This window comes from Schistocerca americana, chromosome 4, assembly GCF_021461395.2.
Source record: "Schistocerca americana isolate TAMUIC-IGC-003095 chromosome 4, iqSchAmer2.1, whole genome shotgun sequence".
Classification (NCBI taxonomy): Eukaryota; Metazoa; Arthropoda; class Insecta; order Orthoptera; family Acrididae; genus Schistocerca; species Schistocerca americana.
The window spans coordinates 485847135-485866162 of record NC_060122.1 but is presented as its reverse complement, the minus strand read 5'-3'; positions in this window follow the sequence as shown (position 1 = coordinate 485866162).

Here is a 19028-nt window from a genome sequence, read left to right as displayed (position 1 = left end):
CCGATCTAAGACACACTTTGATCTTCCTTGTCGGTTTGAAAATCGTCTTTACGCCATGTTTGCGCAATATACGGCCGTTTCTGTCCGTCACTCTGGGAATCTACGGCAGAAAGGCCGTACCCGACATTTCTTTTGTGGTGTCACCGCCAGACACCACACTTGCTAGGTGGTAGTTTTAAATCGGCCGCGGTCCATTAGTACATGTCGGACCCGCGTGTCGCCACTGTGTGATCGCAGACCGAGCGCCACCACAAGGCAGGTCTCGAGATACTGACTAGCACTCGCCCCAGTTGTACGGACGACCTTGCTAGCGACTACATGGACGAAGCATTGCTCATTAGCCGAGCCAATAGTAAGAATAGCCTTCAGCTAAGTCAATGGCCACGACCTAGCAAGGCGCCATTAATAACATTGCATGTATCTACAGAGTCTCACTTGTATCGCCACAATCTCCAGATGTACCACAAGGATGGATTAAAGTTAAGTATTCCAGAAGCTACGTACTTTTCTTTATAGCATTCATTACGTATCCTGTTTCAGACCTCACGCCATCCAGCTTTAGCTTAGCGCGTGCCTTTCGGCTTCCTCTCATTGTGTCTAGGCTGTCTTGTCTAGACACAACATCTTTTTCTGGTTCCTTACTTCGCCGCGTGTTTGGCTCTGTTACACTTCTAACGTAATTTGTGGAGTGCCCATTGCTCCTCAGAACAGTTTCCAGGTGTTGCATTTCTCGTTTGAGGTGTTGCGGCTCACATATTCGTCCTGCTCTCGTTACGAGCGTACTGATCATGCCTCTTTTCTGGCTCGGGTGGTGGTTTGACAGATTGTGCAGGTATCGGTCCGTGTGTGTCGGTTTTCGATACACGCTGTGTCTCAGCTTTTCGCCGTCCCTTGTGACCAGCACATCTAGAAATGGCAGTTTCTTGTCTTTTTCTACTTCCATGGTAAATGTTATGTTGGCATGGAGGCTGTTCAAGTGCCTTAGGAAGTCACCGAGCTGTTCTTCACCATGGCTCCACACTACGAAAGTATCATCGACGTACTTGTATCACACCTTAGGTTTGCAAGTCGCCGAGTCCAGTGCCTGTGCTTCGAATTGTTCCATGAAGAAGTTGGCCACCACTGGACTGAGAGGACTACCCATGGCGACGCCTTCCAGCTGTTCGTAGAAATCGCCATTCCACGTGAAATAGCTCGTGGTGAGACATGCATGGAAGAGCTTTTTGATGTCTTGCGGGAACATGGAACCGATGTGCTCCAGAGCGTCACTTTGGTAAATAACGAAACAACATCAAAGCTGACCAGTATGTCGTTTGGTGCAAGTTTCAGTTTCTTCAGCTTCTCAATGAAATGTCCTGAGTCCTTAATGTATGTGCCGGTCTTCCCCACGTGTGGCTGGAGCAGAGAGGCCAAGTGTTTCGCCAGTTTATACGTTGGTGAGCCAGGAGCGCTAACGATCGGTCTCAGTGGAACGTTGTTCTTATGGATCTTGGGTAATCCATACAGCCGAGGTGGTAGGGCTTCTGTGTCGCGCAGGTTTCTCTGTATGTCCACTGGCAGAGAAGACGCCTTGATTAATCGATTCGTATTCCGAGTGATACGCTGCGTCGGATCTGCACTTAGTTTTCGGTACGTCATCGGATCTAATAGGTCTCGGATCTTTTGCTCATAATCTTCGGTCTTCATTACGACGGTCGCACTCCCCTTATCGGCAGGCAGTACCAATATACTCTTGTCGGCGTTGAGATTCTTAATGGCTTGTACCTCTTCTTTCTTCAGGTTGCAAGCTGGTGGTTTTCCTCGGCGCAGTATCCTGGCTGTTTCAGTGCGTATTTCCTCTGCCCTTTCACAAGGAAGGGTCCGAATGGCTGCTTCGGTGTTGGCAATGATGTCTTCGATAGGTATAGTTCTCGGGACGATAGAGGAATTCCCTCCTTTTTGAAGAACAGACACTTCCTCTTCGGTCAATTGTCGTTCAGTGAGGTTGACCAATGTGTGTGACATGTCGTGAACAGCCTTGTCGGTCTGCTTCCGGAATCTTTCAAACTTTTTCTTCTGCCGCTCGGTGCAGCGCTCGAGTTCGTTCTTCATGCTCCTGTGAGTGATGCTGTAGATCTTGTCCCAGTCGTCCCGATGCGTTCTGCTACTTAGTTGATAGAAAATGTCCAGAAGCTCCTGATCCGTTCTTGCCAAGTCTCTCCGTGTTGTATGTATTCACTCACGAAGAAAAGCTCGTTCCATTCTGTCGTAGATACGATGTGCTTGGGCGGTGGTGAATAGGCGCTTACATCTCAAGAACTTCGGTGTAGCACATTCATCTCGACATCGTGACAGAAAGGCGAGAGAGGACATCAGTCGCGCTTTCTTCTTCCGTCGTTGGTCAAGGCGTCGGTACAATCTGCAAATCTCCTCCCCGTAGAGGCGTAATACAAAATTGTTAAGGCTTTCCTGGCCACTTGTTGACAAACTGCCTATTGGCTTCTGTCTCAGGTTCTTCGACCGACGTTCATCTAATGATTTTTCTGACGTTTCGCCAGCACGAGTGGCTGGCATTGTCAAAGCTTCACCCTCCATTGCCGGTGGTGAACTGGAGCCGAGCTCGCGGCCGCAGACTATATGTACCTGGCGCGCCAACGTCCGAGGGCTTCTCCGCGGTCATTTCCGGTGCGGTTCTCCTCTTGCTACCTGCGACGGTCGTTCGCTGCAGTAAGGGAAGCGCCAGGTACGTATAGTCTGCGGCCGCGAGCTCGGCTCCAGTTCACCACCGGAAATGGAGGGTGAAACTTTGACAATGCCAGCCACTCGTGCTGGCGAAACGTCAGAAAAATCATTAGATGAACGTCGGCCGAAGAACCCGAGACAGAAGCCAATAGGCAGTTTGTAAACATTAAAAACATTGCCCCACCACGAAAAGTATAACGTTTCTCATTGGATAGACAGAATTTTTGTAGGTGGAGCTTAAGGTTAACGTTGAGACCCTGATTGGCCAGTTGAAAACACAGCCAGATAGCTTAATCCAACTTCGGTAAATTGTAGTAAGGAGAAGTTAGAGAGGAGTTGAGTTGCTTCCGAGATGTCGAGGTGTGTGGAGCTGCACCGCCCGCCGACCACTGACGCTGCCTAACCACCGTCAAGGTAATGAACGCACGCGATGCCGCAAGGCTTCACTCAGAATTGCAGAAGTCTCATCTGTTACATCCCCTTTTTGCGTAATACTAGTGTAGATCGCCAATTAAAGCTCATGGCATTCACATTTGCTACGAGAAGTTAAAATCTGCAACGCGATGATTTTTCTGTTATATAATTATTGAGAAGCCGCATCAGCCACTGTAATTTACGACAAGTTAAGTAAGTAATTAAAGATAATTGAGAGTCTCTGTAGACCATTTTGATAGTTTTCTCTTATGAAACTTAATTTAATCCTAGATTATAGATGTGATATGGCATAGGTCATCCTTCGATCCATTGTAGAACTTGGAAACCCATTCAGGGAATATTCGTTCACATTTTTGTTGAACGCAGTTGGTTTTTATCATCCTGTATTAAAATATTTCCTTTTATCAATAGTGCAATTTATAAGCGATGTTTTGTGAGTAGAATAAAAATTGCAATGGTAAACTGAACTACTTTCTCGACGTAACTAAAGATAGGAAAGCCTTGAACCCCTTCCACTAAATTTAGTTAGTATTAAGATTCTTTTACAGGGAGTGCAGTGGAGCTGACGCTGAAATCATTAAGTATTTGATTATATCGTCGCTAGTCTCACTGAACTCTTCTGAACTCTACATGTCATGTCATGTCTGGTCTGGCGTGTCCTTACCAGCAACAGGTCGCGGGTTCAAACCAGTCAATTCCCTAAAAACACGCTCAGAGCGTCGTTGCGCGAAAGTGGTAGCTAGGCACGACTTAGTACAAACAGACACCACGCAGAATGTAAGAAGTGATATGGGTACTCTCCGCCACGCACCGTACGGTGGCTTGCGGAGTATCAGTGTGAATGTAGAGACAAGTGAAATAACCTTTCAGTCGAGTAACTGACGAGTTTTGCATAAATGTGTGTCTGAGAGGAAGGCTTTGAAATACCAGGTTACTGTTACTGATTGCGCTAACACTGCGTTTTGGTAAATAGCACTACGTCTCGGCTAAATAAGTAATTTTTGTGACAAGAAAGCGAGCAAAATAGCAGATGACAGGATAAATAATAGAAGTAAAGCAGTTGTTATGCATGACAAAACATTTCTGTAGTAGATGATCAGCATAATGGCGGACTGTGGTACTCTGGACAAAAAATTACTCATCTCTAGGAGACATCACGCTAATAACACGAGACAACCTGTAATCTAGCTAATTTTGGCGAGGAACAGTCTGCAAATTTTTACAGGTATGTCGCGTCCAGCTGTGGGCACTCAGTGGAGACAAGATTTCGTACAGCTGTCTGATGGTTGGTAAGGATGTCACAAAACCACTGTGTCCTCTCCTGAGAGAAGCTGGTTAACAGCTGTTGTGACTGCCACTGCGTTGACGTCCGAGCTGGTCTCACACACGTTCAATCGATGGTCGATGTAGGGCTCTTGCTGGTCACAACAGAATCTCAACATAACGCAGACATTTTATTGAACCACGAGCAATGCGTAGACTAGCATTGTGCTGTTGGAAAATGTCACCACGATGCTGTTGCATCAGAAGTAACGCATGACGATGCAGGAAGTCTGTGCCTGACCGTTGTGGCGTCAGAAATGCGAGGAGTAACACTGCTGTGCCTCTCAGAAATTTTGGAAGGATGGGATGTCTCCCCAATTCCCCGGTCGTGCGGGGTAGTGCAGATCCGCGATTCAACGCTGAACACAGTGCGACATTGTTCACCGACAGACCATGCTCCCGAACACGGCACCTCTCCTACTGCAGCCGTCTGTCGTTTGATATGCGTGTAGTCGAAATTTCCTAGTCCAGTTTTGCTGTCACCTACCAATGGTGTGTGAATCCATTGCTTGATCTCTGATGGCAGTCACAGATGTGAAGGTGTTATTACGCGCTTGATCCACAATACAGCGATCTTTCCTTGTACTGCTCAAATGTGGTGGACTATATCCCTGACTACGAATATGCCTGCTCTCACGTCCAGTGCAGCCCAACGTTGGGTCACTGTCATATCCAAATGCCCGATACATCTGAATATTGCATGATTGAGTCAGCTAACCAAATGGAGACTCAATAAGACTACATTAAAACTTTGATAGGTGCTGATAACTCTGCTTCACACGAGTACCTGGAGTCTCCGTGTCCTTTACAATGAACACACAACATCTGGCGTAGTTCATGCCCCTTGTATACCCCGCCAGGCCTGATAATACTAAACACGAAAAACAATAATGTACCCATTACAGAAAATTGCAACTATAATCAGTTCCATATCCGCTGATGTTTGCGTGTACAAAGTTATTTTGAGATCCAGCTATGTCTTCTGGGTGCTTCAGTCTTTGATAGGCGATGCAGATCATATTGAAAGGTATCTTTACAATTAATCTGAATATGGGGTGGGGGGTTAAGTGTAGCCTCAATAAAACTGTCGTGCAAACGGAACGCAGTAGGATGTGCCGTACATCAGAGCTGGATGAAGCGTGGAGTGAAATTTTAGCAGTAAGAGCGTGAAGAAAAATTCTGGCAAAAAGAACATTAGATCGGTAAATTTAATTGCACACATGAACGTGTATAGTGAGTAATATGCTGGTTGCTGTGACTGCAATCTATTACGTCGCGTATTAATTAACCCTAGAACTTTACTTCGGAATCCCCTGCAAGGTCTATGATCTATGAAAGAGGAATGATCAAAGGATGGTTTAATCACGATCACTTACGTTCACACGCAATTGAGAGTCTAACAGGAAGGAAAAGAACTAAAAACCTTCACCACAGCACACGTGGGTAGCAAGAGGGACTGTTCCCTTGATTTTAACATGCGGGATAAATGAATAAAACTTCTATTTGAAATGAACTGCTATAAAAATGAAGCATAATTAAGAATCATAATTCAGATGTTCTACAGCGGAAGATCATTATGGCCTTGGCACTGTAAACTTTCTTATTAGATTGCTTCCACGTGGTCCTCACAAATAAAAGTGTGAGCAAAGAAAGTTATCAAGTGAGGAATTACACAAAATTCAGTCATAAAATCACGGAAATCATACGCAATATACATGCTCTCGCGAAAAGATACTAAACAAAATGAACTGAATCAGGATTTAACGCATTTTCACTAGTGAATTAGCAAGTAAAATTTGTCACACTTAATAATAAACCATGAACGATGAAAGGAATCATTTACTTTGACTAACTTTGAAAAACGTATATAAAACACAGCATTAACCTCTCATCGAAAATCCACACTTACCGCCAGCATTCGCTCTCCAACCAAAACCGCTCCCCGTACCTACGGAAGTGGCCAGAGGAACCCCTATTGTGGTGCCAACCTGTACAAAAGGTTTGTCCAAGGCGAACAGAAACCTCTGCTATGTGGTACTTGTTTCCTACAGTTGGTTGTTCTGACACAGTGGCAGACTACTACACTCCCACAGATCTACACACTGAAATCCTTGCTCACTCATTCATACATTCAACTGATCAGACAAGAAGAGGAAAGAAAAGATACACTGAAGCATGACACTTAAATATTTCAAACATGCGTGTGGGGCTCCGACAAGTACCAATAAGCTAATGAAATGTTAAAATTAAATGTGGATAAAATACCACAAAGACACTCGGCTGCTCAGTCTTTTCCATTTTCCTCATTACATCCAGGGTAATAGACCATTTGCACCAACAATTGAGGTGCCAGAGGCAAACAGATGAAGCTGTGTGGTATGGCAAAATCATGAAGAGGCTCATGCAGAGACCCTTCAATATTACTATGATGGACCAGTAACGTAAAGTAAAAGAAGGAAGACTTAAGTTTAATGTTTCGTCGACGATAAAATGATCAGGTACAGACCACAACTTTGTGCTGGACGAGGATGGGGAAGGAAAATGGCCGTGTCCTATTTAAAGGAGCTGTTTTATGAAACTACGGGAAACCTGTCACAGGTGTCTGGACGGGGATTTGGGTATCACTCCTCCTGTATGCAGTTCCATTGTTTTGAACACTGCGCCACGTCACGGGGTTCTCGAGAAACTCGATTGAGCTTCTAGGTTCCTGTTATTCTTTTATTTCACCTCTACAAGCTATAAGGCTTAGTATACTGTCCAGCGTTTGAAAGCGCAACAAAAGCAGAATGAACAGAAAAACTCAAAGCGGCATCTTGACGCGTTACTACGAGGGGTAGCAATAAAATTTTAATTATTACCTCGAAAACAAACTTATATTTGCAAGTACATGTCTGCAGTTCAGATACACAATGAAATGTCAAAATTTTATGACAGAACCATTAACCTAACAGATATTGTCTTTTCTAATGAAGAGCACAAGCTTTTGGATAAGTGGCTTAAGCATAATCCACGAACGAACTTCCAAGATCGAGACATCAAGAGAATGATCGCAGAAGTGAAGGTAGCATGTAGGGACGCTAAGTTAATTAAATTCCAGGAGAGATGTATCGCCATCGAAGCCAAAGAGGCAATTGAATGCCAGAAAACATTACGTAGCGGTAAATATAGTGAGCTGAGGTTAGTGAAAGAAATCAACTTAAAACTGGATTTTAACAACGCAATCGTGATTAAGTCAGATAAGGGCAGTGACTCAGTTGTGATTTACGAAAGAGCTCATGTAGATAAGACAATGCAGTTTTTTCGAGAAAATGGAATTAAAGAAATCAAAAAAGACCTAACAAAGAAGTTTCAGATAGAGTTAAAGGCTGAGGTAGAAGCAATACAATTTTTATTTACTCCAAGTGAAAAAGCTAGATTAGTAAAGGTGAATTCAAGAACAGCTGAAGCGAGAGCGTAGATAAAGTTGCATGAGGAGGACAAACCAATGCGGATTATTTGTAATGGGAAGGAAGCCGTTAATGAGCTCTTGAATAAGGCTTTGTACCGTAAGTTAAATTCTGCATATAAATACCAGCAAGTTTACAACGTAAAAATAGTGTGTGTTTCGCAAAATAAGTGAAGGACATTGGAATTCCAGAGGACGCCGTCCTAGCCTCGTTGAACGTCGTGAATACCAATTACAGAAACTTTGCAAATTATAAGGAAAAACCTGATAAAAAATAGGTCAATGAGCATGGGTGAAATCGTCGAACTCGTGGATATGCTAGAGTTCACATTGAATTTTAATAGTTTCGTCTTTTACGACAAGGTTTTTATTCAAGTTGAAGGTTTAGCTATGGGAAACAGTATCAGGAACTTTAGCTGAAATTTTTATGACTGACTTTGAGAACAAAGTTTTCAGCTCTTTTTCCAGAAATTAAGGAGAAGTTACTTTATTACAGACGGTATGCTGACGACACTTTTATTATTCAAAGGGAAAAAAGAAGAAATAGAGGAATTGCCTAAGTTTTAAACGAGCAGCATCCAAAAATTCAATTCATGCTAGAAATGGAGACCAATGGGGCGATTTACTGTTTAGATTTAACCGTCAGAAAGGAGGGTGGTAGGCACGTTTTCGGCGTCTAAAGAAAAGACACTTGTTCGACAACATCATAGAGACGTCGCACCACCCGGCACAGCATAAAAGAGCGTACTTTCATGCAATGTGCAACAGAGCCCTGAGGTTGGCACTAAAGGAAGATGAGTTGCAGAAAGAACTAGGCATTATTAAGCAAGTAGCAGCAGCTAATGGGTACAGGACACAAGATGTTACACGTAATGTTTAACAAGATCAAAAATAAATCCGCGGGTATCAGTAATGATTCTAGGAAAATTAAAGTCAAGAAGTTTGTCAACCTGAAATACAAAGGGCGTGTGTCGGGAAGAATTGCTAAATGCTTTCCAAAAAACATCGCTGTGGTATTCCAGAATGAAGGGCAAATGGCACATAGACTAAGACATAAACCAGCAACGACAAAACAAATGAAATACAACAATTTCGGAGTATACAAGATCAAATGTGCTGAGTGTGACAGTTATTATATAGGGCAGACAGGGCGGAATTTTAAAATTCGATGCTGGTAACACTGCAGTCATAGCAATCGGACAGCATTTGGAGCGCATGTAAAGCGTAGTAAACATGAAGTGAGCAATATAAATGAACAAATGGAGGTGCTACATAAAGCTCCAAAAAGTCTCTATCTCAACGTGCTCAAAGAGATTGAAATACGCGCTCATCAAAGGAAAAACCCAGACCTACTACTTAATGGGCAAAGTGATTTTATGCACAGGAGTTATTACGAGATTTTTAAAGGCATGTTTTAGGCTCACTCTTGAATGCAACAGCACGCTCCAGTAAGAACCAGCTGCAGCGGAACGACCCCCAGCGTACTGGCGGCGAGGTGAATTGGGCGCGGCGGAAGAGGACTCGGCGTGGCGCTGTATTCGTTCTGACGCAGGGAAATCCTCTCCACCACCATTCAATACAAAGAAGGGGAAACGCACATTTTCGAAAGAATATGTATATGTTTTAATTATATTTTTAAGTTTCTTCATAAATTTTTTTAAATTTGTGTAAATTATTTCAGTTCATGGTCCACTCAAAAAAGATTATTCATATGTTATTTCTTTAAAAATTGTCTTATTTTTAAGAAGTATTTTCGCCATTAATATGTATGGTGAAAAAATAACATCTTACTATATGTACAATTCTTACAGATAGAGGGCACTTTTTACTTTTACCAATCAGGTTTCTCCAAACTGTGATATAAGGTTTTAACAGATTAAAAATTACTTTAGTTATGACAGTGAAGCAATAGTTCTGTCCTGACAGGTTACTCTGTAACTGCAATGCATGTTATGTTGCATTTAATACATTCCAAAAATTATTTTTGTAAACTAAGAGAGTTCTATCAGTAATTATATCTCTCTTGTTAATTGTATTTTTAACTTTATATAACAGTTCTGAAGATGGGCAGCTAGGCTGAAACCGGTCATTGAAAATAAAAAATAACGATCAAAGACTGAAATGCCCTATTTTTATTTAAAGAACGATCGCGGCAATCCCAATAAGACAAGCACGTCTAGTTTTGTTAATGAAATCTCCGCGTCATAGTACCGATGCTTGCCTCTAGATGAGCCAAAACATAATGGCGCGGCAATTTATTTTCAGCATTCTTAGGGAAACAATGGTGCAACAATCTATGAGTAGGCGGAAATCTACAACAACGCAGCATCATATGACAGAGTGGCTAGGTGTTGCAGATGCTTCCAATGAGGTCAGATAAGTCTGAATGACGGCGAACGATTCTCTGTGAAGGAACGGGAACGCAAGGGAAGTGGCGGTCCTGGTGCTCGAACATCGGTCTATCACAGTCGAGACTCAAAAAAGCGGAAATCAATAATGGATCAGTGTTCAACATCTTGCGCGGAATTTTGAACTTGGCGTAAGTCGCTACCCGTTGGGTTCTGCGGTCATATTACACCAGGGCCGGCCAAACGCTGCACAGTGTACAGACGTGCGGAAGTGCTGCACATGTGCGCACGTGTGCGACAGCGAGCGAAAGCGACATCTGTTATTAAACATGTGTCCTAAATGAATGGTTCAAATGGCTCTGAGCACTATGGGACTCAACTGCTGAGGTCATTAGTCCCCTAGAACTTAGAACTAGTTAAACCTAACTAACCTAAGGACATCACAAACATCCATGCCCGAGGCAGGATTCGAACCTGCGACCGTAGCGGTCTTGCGGTTCCAGACTGCAGCGCCTTTAACCGCACGGCCACTACGGCCGGCTCCTAAATGAACGGCGGCGGCTCCACTCCCCTGTTTATGTGGTACAAGCAAGAGCGCAACATACCCAGTCCCGTTTACCCCTGGTGACAGTAACCTTAACAGAGAAGTACTGAGAAACGTCAGGTACTGAGAAAAAGCAAAGGACGGGAGATCTATGTTCTCAGACGTTTAAAAATGACTGGGAACTGCAATTCTTTTTCGTAGCTGTTGGCGAAAACTCACAGTGCTTGCTGTGCCGCCGAATAATAGGCGTCCTGCGTGAGTTTTCAGTTGAAACACAATACAATACATATCACAAAGACGATTGTAGTGTACTCAACAGTGAAGATCGGCAAGCAAAATTAAATGTCCTTAAGAAAATGGATGAGACACATCAACTCGATTTTAATGTACGTCAAAGTAACTGATACTTCTTGAACTCTTAGTTTCTTGTGTTACATCTATGTCTATTTTACTGCACGCTGTACAATTTACTGTTTTCAATTTTCCAGAATGACAACCACGCTAAATCTTCACTGCGAGCAAATTTTAAAATCGCATTAAGAATTGTACTGTCTGGGAAACCCTTTTTCGAAGGGGAGTTTGTGAAACGGTGTCTGATTGATGCTGCAGCTCTTGTGTGTCCCACGAACTTTAGCAGGTTTCAAGAAATCTGTCTATCCAAACAAACGGTGACAAGACGTATCAGTGCTATGGCCGGCGATGTGCACCGGCAGCTAATAAATAAGGCTAAAGATTTTGTTGCTTTCTCTGTTGCGCTCGATGAAGCAACAGATCTTACAGATACAGCCCAGGTTGTGATATACATACGAGGTGTCGATAACGCACTTTGTCTAACAGAGGACGTTTTGGACTTAGTACCTTTGAAAGGGACTACTACAGGTGCGGACTTACTACAAGCTGTCGAGCAAGCGATTGATCGTGTCGGTATGAACTGGAATCGGTTAGTCTCAGTGACCACAGATGGAGCACCATCAATGCAAGGCCATCAGAGAGGACTCATAGCACGGATGCGCAAAAAACTAGGGCGCACAGACGAGACGTCATATGGAATTCATTGCATTCTGCATCGAGAGGCGCTTTGTGCAAAATCAATAACGTTAGCAAACCTCATGCAAATTGTTGTGCGTACTGTAAACTATCTGCAAACACATGGGCTTACGCATCGCCAGTTTCGGCGGTTCTTGGAGGAATTAGGAGCGGAGTACGGCGACATACCTTACTATACCGAAGTACGTTGGCTCAGTCGAGGTACAATGCTGAAATTATTTTTTTATTTACGTTTGGTCATAGTAGCATTCTTACATGATAAGGGAAAGAGTGAACCTATGTCGAAAGACCCTTGTTGGATATCAGCCTTGCATTTCTCGTGGACATTACGTCTCACATGAACAGCCTGAACGTCAGTTTGCAAAGTGAAAATAATTTAATTTCTGACGTGTTGGAAAAAGTAAATGCCTTTGAAAGGAATCTTGAGCTTTGGGAGAGCCAGCTATTGACAGAAAACACTGCACATTTCCCGACTCTTGGACCGGTCCATGAAAGTGCTAGATTTCAAGAATACGTGTCAATAATTGTAAAAATTAAGGAACAATTTCGAGCACAATTTGCAGATGTTACGAGTATGTCCCCTGTCATTCGCCTCTTTGCTCGACAGTTCTTGTCGTCAGTTGAAGACGCTCCGAATGATCTACAGATGGAACTGATCGACCTACAGTGCAATACAAGACTGAAGGACAAGTTCTTTGCGGTGCGAAGTACAAAAGAATTCCACGAAATTTTTTGACAACAAGAATTTCCACGCCTGCACCGAGAAGCCGCGAGAGTTATGTTCATGTTCGGGTCGACATATGTTCGTGAAAGATTTTTCTCGGTTATGAAAATGAATAAATCAAGGTTTAGATCAAACATAAGTGATGAGAATCTTCGCAACTGCTTGCGTTTGTCAGTGAGTCGTGCTTTTGTGCCCGATATTGACTATATCATTTCTCATGACCAGTGATAAACGTGTTTGGATTTATTCCTTTCATATTTAAAGATTATTGTTTACTAACTGTGCATTATTGCCTCATTCTGCTCCATTAGATTATTATCAGGAAAATTGGTCATTAAACCGATTTTCCCAATGTATACTTACATTTAGGGTTTTTTTAATGTGTGAAGGGTTACGCTCGGCTGAATTCGATAAAACATAACATTCAGCTAACTGTCGGTTACTATGTAGATTTCAGACGGATCTGATGAAAGATATAGCAATAATGGTATTGAAATAACAGGTGATCATCGAGAGGTCTGCGGTTATTATTTCTGTTCAGAGGTCAGTGAGACAGAAATTATGTGGGTGTAACTGAGGGCACCGAGAATTAGTTATAGAAAACCTTGCATTAGTTCAATGTTATTTGAAATCATGAGTAAGGTTCGTTGGAAGTCGCTAAGTGCTCTCTTTCTTAAATACTAGATCAAAAACATTACGCGTATTTACGTGCCGTCAGTCAAACTGCCATAATAAAAACCCACGGTTGTTAACTGTATTACTTGTCTTACTGGGTTAAACTGTTAACATAAAAGTAGACGTCTCAATGGGTAGACTGTGACAGTGTTTTAGATGTTTAATACGCAAAAAGTTAAGTCCCATAGTGCTCAGAGCCATTTGCCATTCATACACGAAATACCTTCCCATGGTTGGCTTGCAAGCTGTGGAAAGAGCACTAGAATGCGCCGGTACAGAGTATCCCAGCAAGTGTATAAAGCGACATCTATGCGTACAAACATGCACTACATGAACGCTGACGGCTGCGGCGTGCACGCTGTGATCCGGAAGTTGCACATGTGCAGGAGCACCGCACGCGTGCACAATTTCTGGCCGGCCCTGTATTACACATTGTTCTTCCCAATGATTTCTATTATCAGTCTCAGCATTGTAGATATAGCGGCTTATTCAAGGAGTTCCGCGCACCCAGGGAGCACCGGAAATGTTGCAGGTGTGACAGGCCGATACAGACGAACTCTTCAGACGCCTATTTTTATTACTACGAAAGCGAGACAAAAGAGCAAACGAGAGCTAGAAAGTGTAGATTCACCATCGCCGAAAAGGGCGAAAACCCAACCGTTATCGGGTAATGTGATTCGATCATGTTAAAAGGAGGTTGCAGACAATATTGCTTGTATTGTTTATTATTATATAGATCACGTGAAGGTTAGAGAAAAGTTTCTGAATACTGATTCTAAGCTAGTAGTTGTAATGTCTTTTGTAAAGGTTGGAAGTGAGCCTCCGAACACGTAACATTCGCTGAGTAAAAGGCTCGTCACGATATAGGACTAACCTGACCCAATATAAGAATTACATTAGTTCTTAGCACAACGATAACGCTATGTGATAGTAGCAAGTCAGAGAAGATGAGGTCCCGTAAGCCACTCAAGTTCTTATCGTATTATACATTCTTCTTTCCACTCGTTACTCCATTTCTATTCAGGCTCAACTCTGCAGACAACTGATCTTTTGGGGTAAAAGTGTCTGGATGTATTGGACAACGACTTGGGTGATAGATTTACATAACAAAGAGCATTCCATTCAAGTTTATGGCAGATATTTATTTCCAAAGGAGTTGGCGGCAACGATTGGGAACACATTTAATACATTCGCCACAAAATCGGAAGCATTAAATCATACTAGAACGGCTGATATCCTAATATCCAACTGGACTAAAATAAGCTAGATACACAAAGTATGATGGGAGATGAACATTACTAATCACCACTGAATGATAGTAATATGTAAATAACGCCCACACTCAGCAGCTAATAACTGGTGGACAACTTCATCAAATACTGACTATTAAGAGGAATCTGATTGAAGAGCGAACGCACCGAGTGATGGAGGAAACCCACACCAAGCACACATGCACATAGACAGAGATACAAATAATTAAAAAAAAAAAGGTTACTGAGTAACGATAATCCAGGCAGCAAGTAGGTAGCCAATCTCTGCAGATTTTAATGTTCTACGCAATGCAACGTACCCAGACTTACTAGCAGTAAAATGATGACCATACGAGGGTGGTGGTGATGGCGAACAAAGGTTGGTGCAACATTCACAAAAAACTAGTAGTTTAAAGAAGATCTTCATCTTTACTAGTGACCCAAACGAAGAAATTCGTGCGTGTTGAGTGAAGCTAATAATGCAGACACATTGTTTACGAAAATCTCGAATAATCAGAGAAATAATCACGACTTAGTAGTCCGTATGGGATGTAGGTAGACGTTGTACGTGGATTTTAATATACTACTCAATGCAATGTAGCATGGTTTACTGGCTGTGAAATCATGAGTACGTCGGGGATGTGGCGAACAAAGAACTTCATACTGCTCACAAAGAAACAATCATTTATTTGGGACAAACTTCACCGCATTTATACGAGAGCTATCTATGAACAAAATATTAAGAAACTATGAATCCATAACACTTAAAGGCATGGGATACTTCTGGACGTATCGACTGTTCAGTTGTAATGTCCCCACAGAAAATACCCTCTACCACGCACCAATTAATCATTGTCGATCAAACCATCCACATTCATTCACTTTGGAAAAGTATCTGATCTGATTTTCTCGTAACATATGCGGCGACAGCTCGACGACGCCAAAATTTTCTAGTGCGTTTATTCTTTGAAATAACAGAGATGCATATATGCATTCTCCATGGTTGTTAGAGTGGTAACTAGGACAGCTTCTGGATATCTGTTGAGGGATTGACGTGCTTCTGAGAGATACATGTTCTGCTTTTCTTCTCGCTAAAGCGAGCCATTAACATTTGTGCCGCTAGCGGATTGTTTGAAGAGAAAGAGACTGTAAACGTAAAATAATTAAGACGTGGAATCATCGGAGATCTGGACATGTAATGGATTTAATACACAATTTCCTTCATAAATAAGGTTTGTGACTTTTTTGTTCTGGAGTGAATGAACGAATGAGTTTTTTTCTGAATCATTTGATGATCACGTTGGCCCTGTAATTAGTGGGGAAGTTTCAGCTGTGTCGAAGAGAGCCTGCAATCACTGAGTCTGTGTTAAATCGTCCAAAAAGGCTTCGTACACATCTGGAATTCGCAATCTTTCGTAAAAGGAACAAATTGTCCACACGATTGATTCTCCCGACTGAAGGCAGTGTTTAACAGTAATAATAAATGTAAAGATCTCTTACAGCAAGCCAGCCGCTGATTACCAAGACAAAGGACTCCACCGAAGATTCTATTTGGCTGATTTCACGTAATGAAATATTATATTAAAAACTGTACATAGATAAAGGAGAGAAAGAGAGAGAGCGAATGAAAATAGAGATAATACTAATAATCCTCCATTAGTCTAACTTTTCGCCTGTCTTATAGATTTATGTGTGAAGGTGAAGGGATCTTGAAGGCAACAGATACACGTCAACACAGACAAGACATTACACAAAGTTAGCGGCTAGCTACATTCATCATCTATTCTTAGATGAAGAGACGGCAACTTATGATCTTTAACATTTTACAAAATGTTAAAATGGCGACCGTGACAGGACACGTTTTTGGACGTTGCTAAAATAATTTTGTTCTCTGTTTCATGTCAACTACGACGAGCGAACCTAACTGACGCTTGGAAAAGAGAGGAAAGACTCGTAGGTGATATAATTGGATCTACAAATAAAGCCGAAAGACAGCACACTGGGCGCAGAGAAGAGGCTATATCTGTTTTCATTATGAAAGTTTGCTAGTATAGTTGGAGTATACGCTTTTCGGTCTAGTGTTATTTGATATTTGAACATTGATTAATTGTGTTCATTTTAGATATGTTTTGAGAGACCTGTCCCAGTTGCATTAAGAAAGTAGACACAGAAGTACTCTTGTGTGAACGGAGTTACATATAGTGACAGTAGAAGGGAGTTATATATAGGGACAGTAGAACATTTATATGGCTTTAACTAGGGCAATGTTTAGGATGAGTCAAGCAGAGCATAGCAGCATGCAACAGCCTTCAGCTGTTAGCACTGATAATAATGATGCAGTAAGAAGTGTTGTAGGACCGATGGCTACAGATAGCGCAATAGAACGCACTGTAGACACGGCTGGAGGTGTAACAGCAAGTACGCAGCATGGATTAGATCCATTGGTAATTATCATGAGACAGATGCAGATGATAACCGAGAGCATGAATACTTTGAAAACCGACATTAACGCGAAATTAACCTCAGTTACTGAAGGGCAAAATGATTTGAATACGAAATTAGCCTCAGTTACTGAAGGGCAAAATGATTTGAATGCGAAATTAGCCTCAGTTACTGAAGGGCAGGAAAATCTGAAAACCGACATTAACGCGAAATTAGCCTCAGTTACTGAAGGGCAGGAAAATCTGAAAACCGATATTAAAGCACAATTAGTGACAGTCACTCAAACTCAAGAAGAAATGAAATTAGTCCAGACTGAGATTAAGCAGCAGTTACAAGACAGTTTTTCCGAATTAGAGCAGCGGATAGAGGCGAAGACCAAGGAACTCAAAGATCAGGCCGAAGAGACGGAACGAAAATTAACGGCACAAATAGAATTGGTGAAAGCACAATGTGAGGAATCTACTCACCGCGAACGTGTCGAAATGAAGGAGTATGTGGCTATTAAGATTAGAGCAGCGGATAGAGGCGAAGACCAAGGAACTCAAAGATCAGGCCGAAGAGACGGAACGAAAATTAACGGCACAAATAGAATTGGTGAAAGCACAATGTGAGGAATCTACTCACCGCGAACGTGTCGAAATGAAGGAGTATGTGGCTATTAAGATAGATACTGTACGGGAACAAGTGGAAATGGTTCCGCAATTAGTACAAAAGCAAGACGCCATGTCATGTGCAATTGCGCAACTTCCTGAATTGGCACGTACACAGACTAACCTAAAGGAAAGCGTTGAACATCTGACAGAGCGTCAAGACGTTATAGACCACCAAATTAACGTATTAACGGGTAAATTATCCGAAATCACATTAGAAAACAAAAGGCTAATGTGTGAAAACATTGAGCAAAATGTTAAGGCAGCATTCCAGAGTTTATCTGGCAAACAGGAAGAAAATTTGTTTGCGAAAGGACTTGAGGAGGTGCGGCAGCAGTTAGGTGCTGATTTGGAGCATTGGAAACAAACGATAGAAGAGTCGATGCGCGTTTCACAACAAAGCTCAGAACAAATGAATACAGGGCAGCAGCAGAAGTTGGCAGCGACTATAGAGCCAGTTATTGCCCATTCGCACACAATACCGATTTGTGTAAGTAATTCAAACATTAAATTGCCACAAGCTGGTTGTTCGCGTGAATTCTTATCTAACGGAGATTACGAAAGCCTTTGCCATGCCGAAGAAGAAATGATAAAGCATCGGCAATTCCAGATTTTTAACCGTGACAAAAGGGGGGTCCATCCAATTGTTTTTATTCTAAGTTTCAGAGGAGTGCTACCCAGAAATTGGTCGGAGTGGCAGAAGATCAGTTTTGTTACAGGATATATACAAGGTTCGAAGGCGATCTGGGCCTCGGACATGACTTCTGTTTGCTCGACATATGACGATTTTGAGAAGGCGTTTTTAGCAAAGTTCTGGTCAGAAGGGGTACAGGAACGCCTAAGGCAGGAGGTGCTCTACCCAGAGCCTTTCTCCTTTTCGAAAGGAAGCCTTAAAAAGTATTTCGAAAAGTATATAAATAAAACGAGATACTGGGACAGACCTATGGCCTTGCCAGACATAATAAACATACTTAAGGCAAGACTACCAACTAGCATCCGGAATCAATTGATTTACGGCAACGACAAAGACTTGGAGTCGTTCCTCACGACGTTAGACCATATAGATATTATCGAAGAGAACAACCAGAAAGCCCGTAATAACAGATTCCAATATAGGGAGATAGAACCTCCGCCAAACGGTAGGCAAGGTGGAAGTATGTGTTATACCAATGGCGATCAATCGACACTTAAAGGGAATGAACAGAGATCGTTAAATAATGGAGAAACCGCTCAAAATCTCAATAGTAATCCCGGAAATGGTCTTGCGAGGGGCTATTCACGGAACAACAGGAACGGGAAAAGATACAATCCCGTGTGGGGGAACGAAAGAAATTTCAGACCCCAAGCCTGGAATAATAACAATAATAGAAAGTGGAATCAACCGGGAGAAATGAATTCAAATAGCCAACTTCAGTGGGGACGGA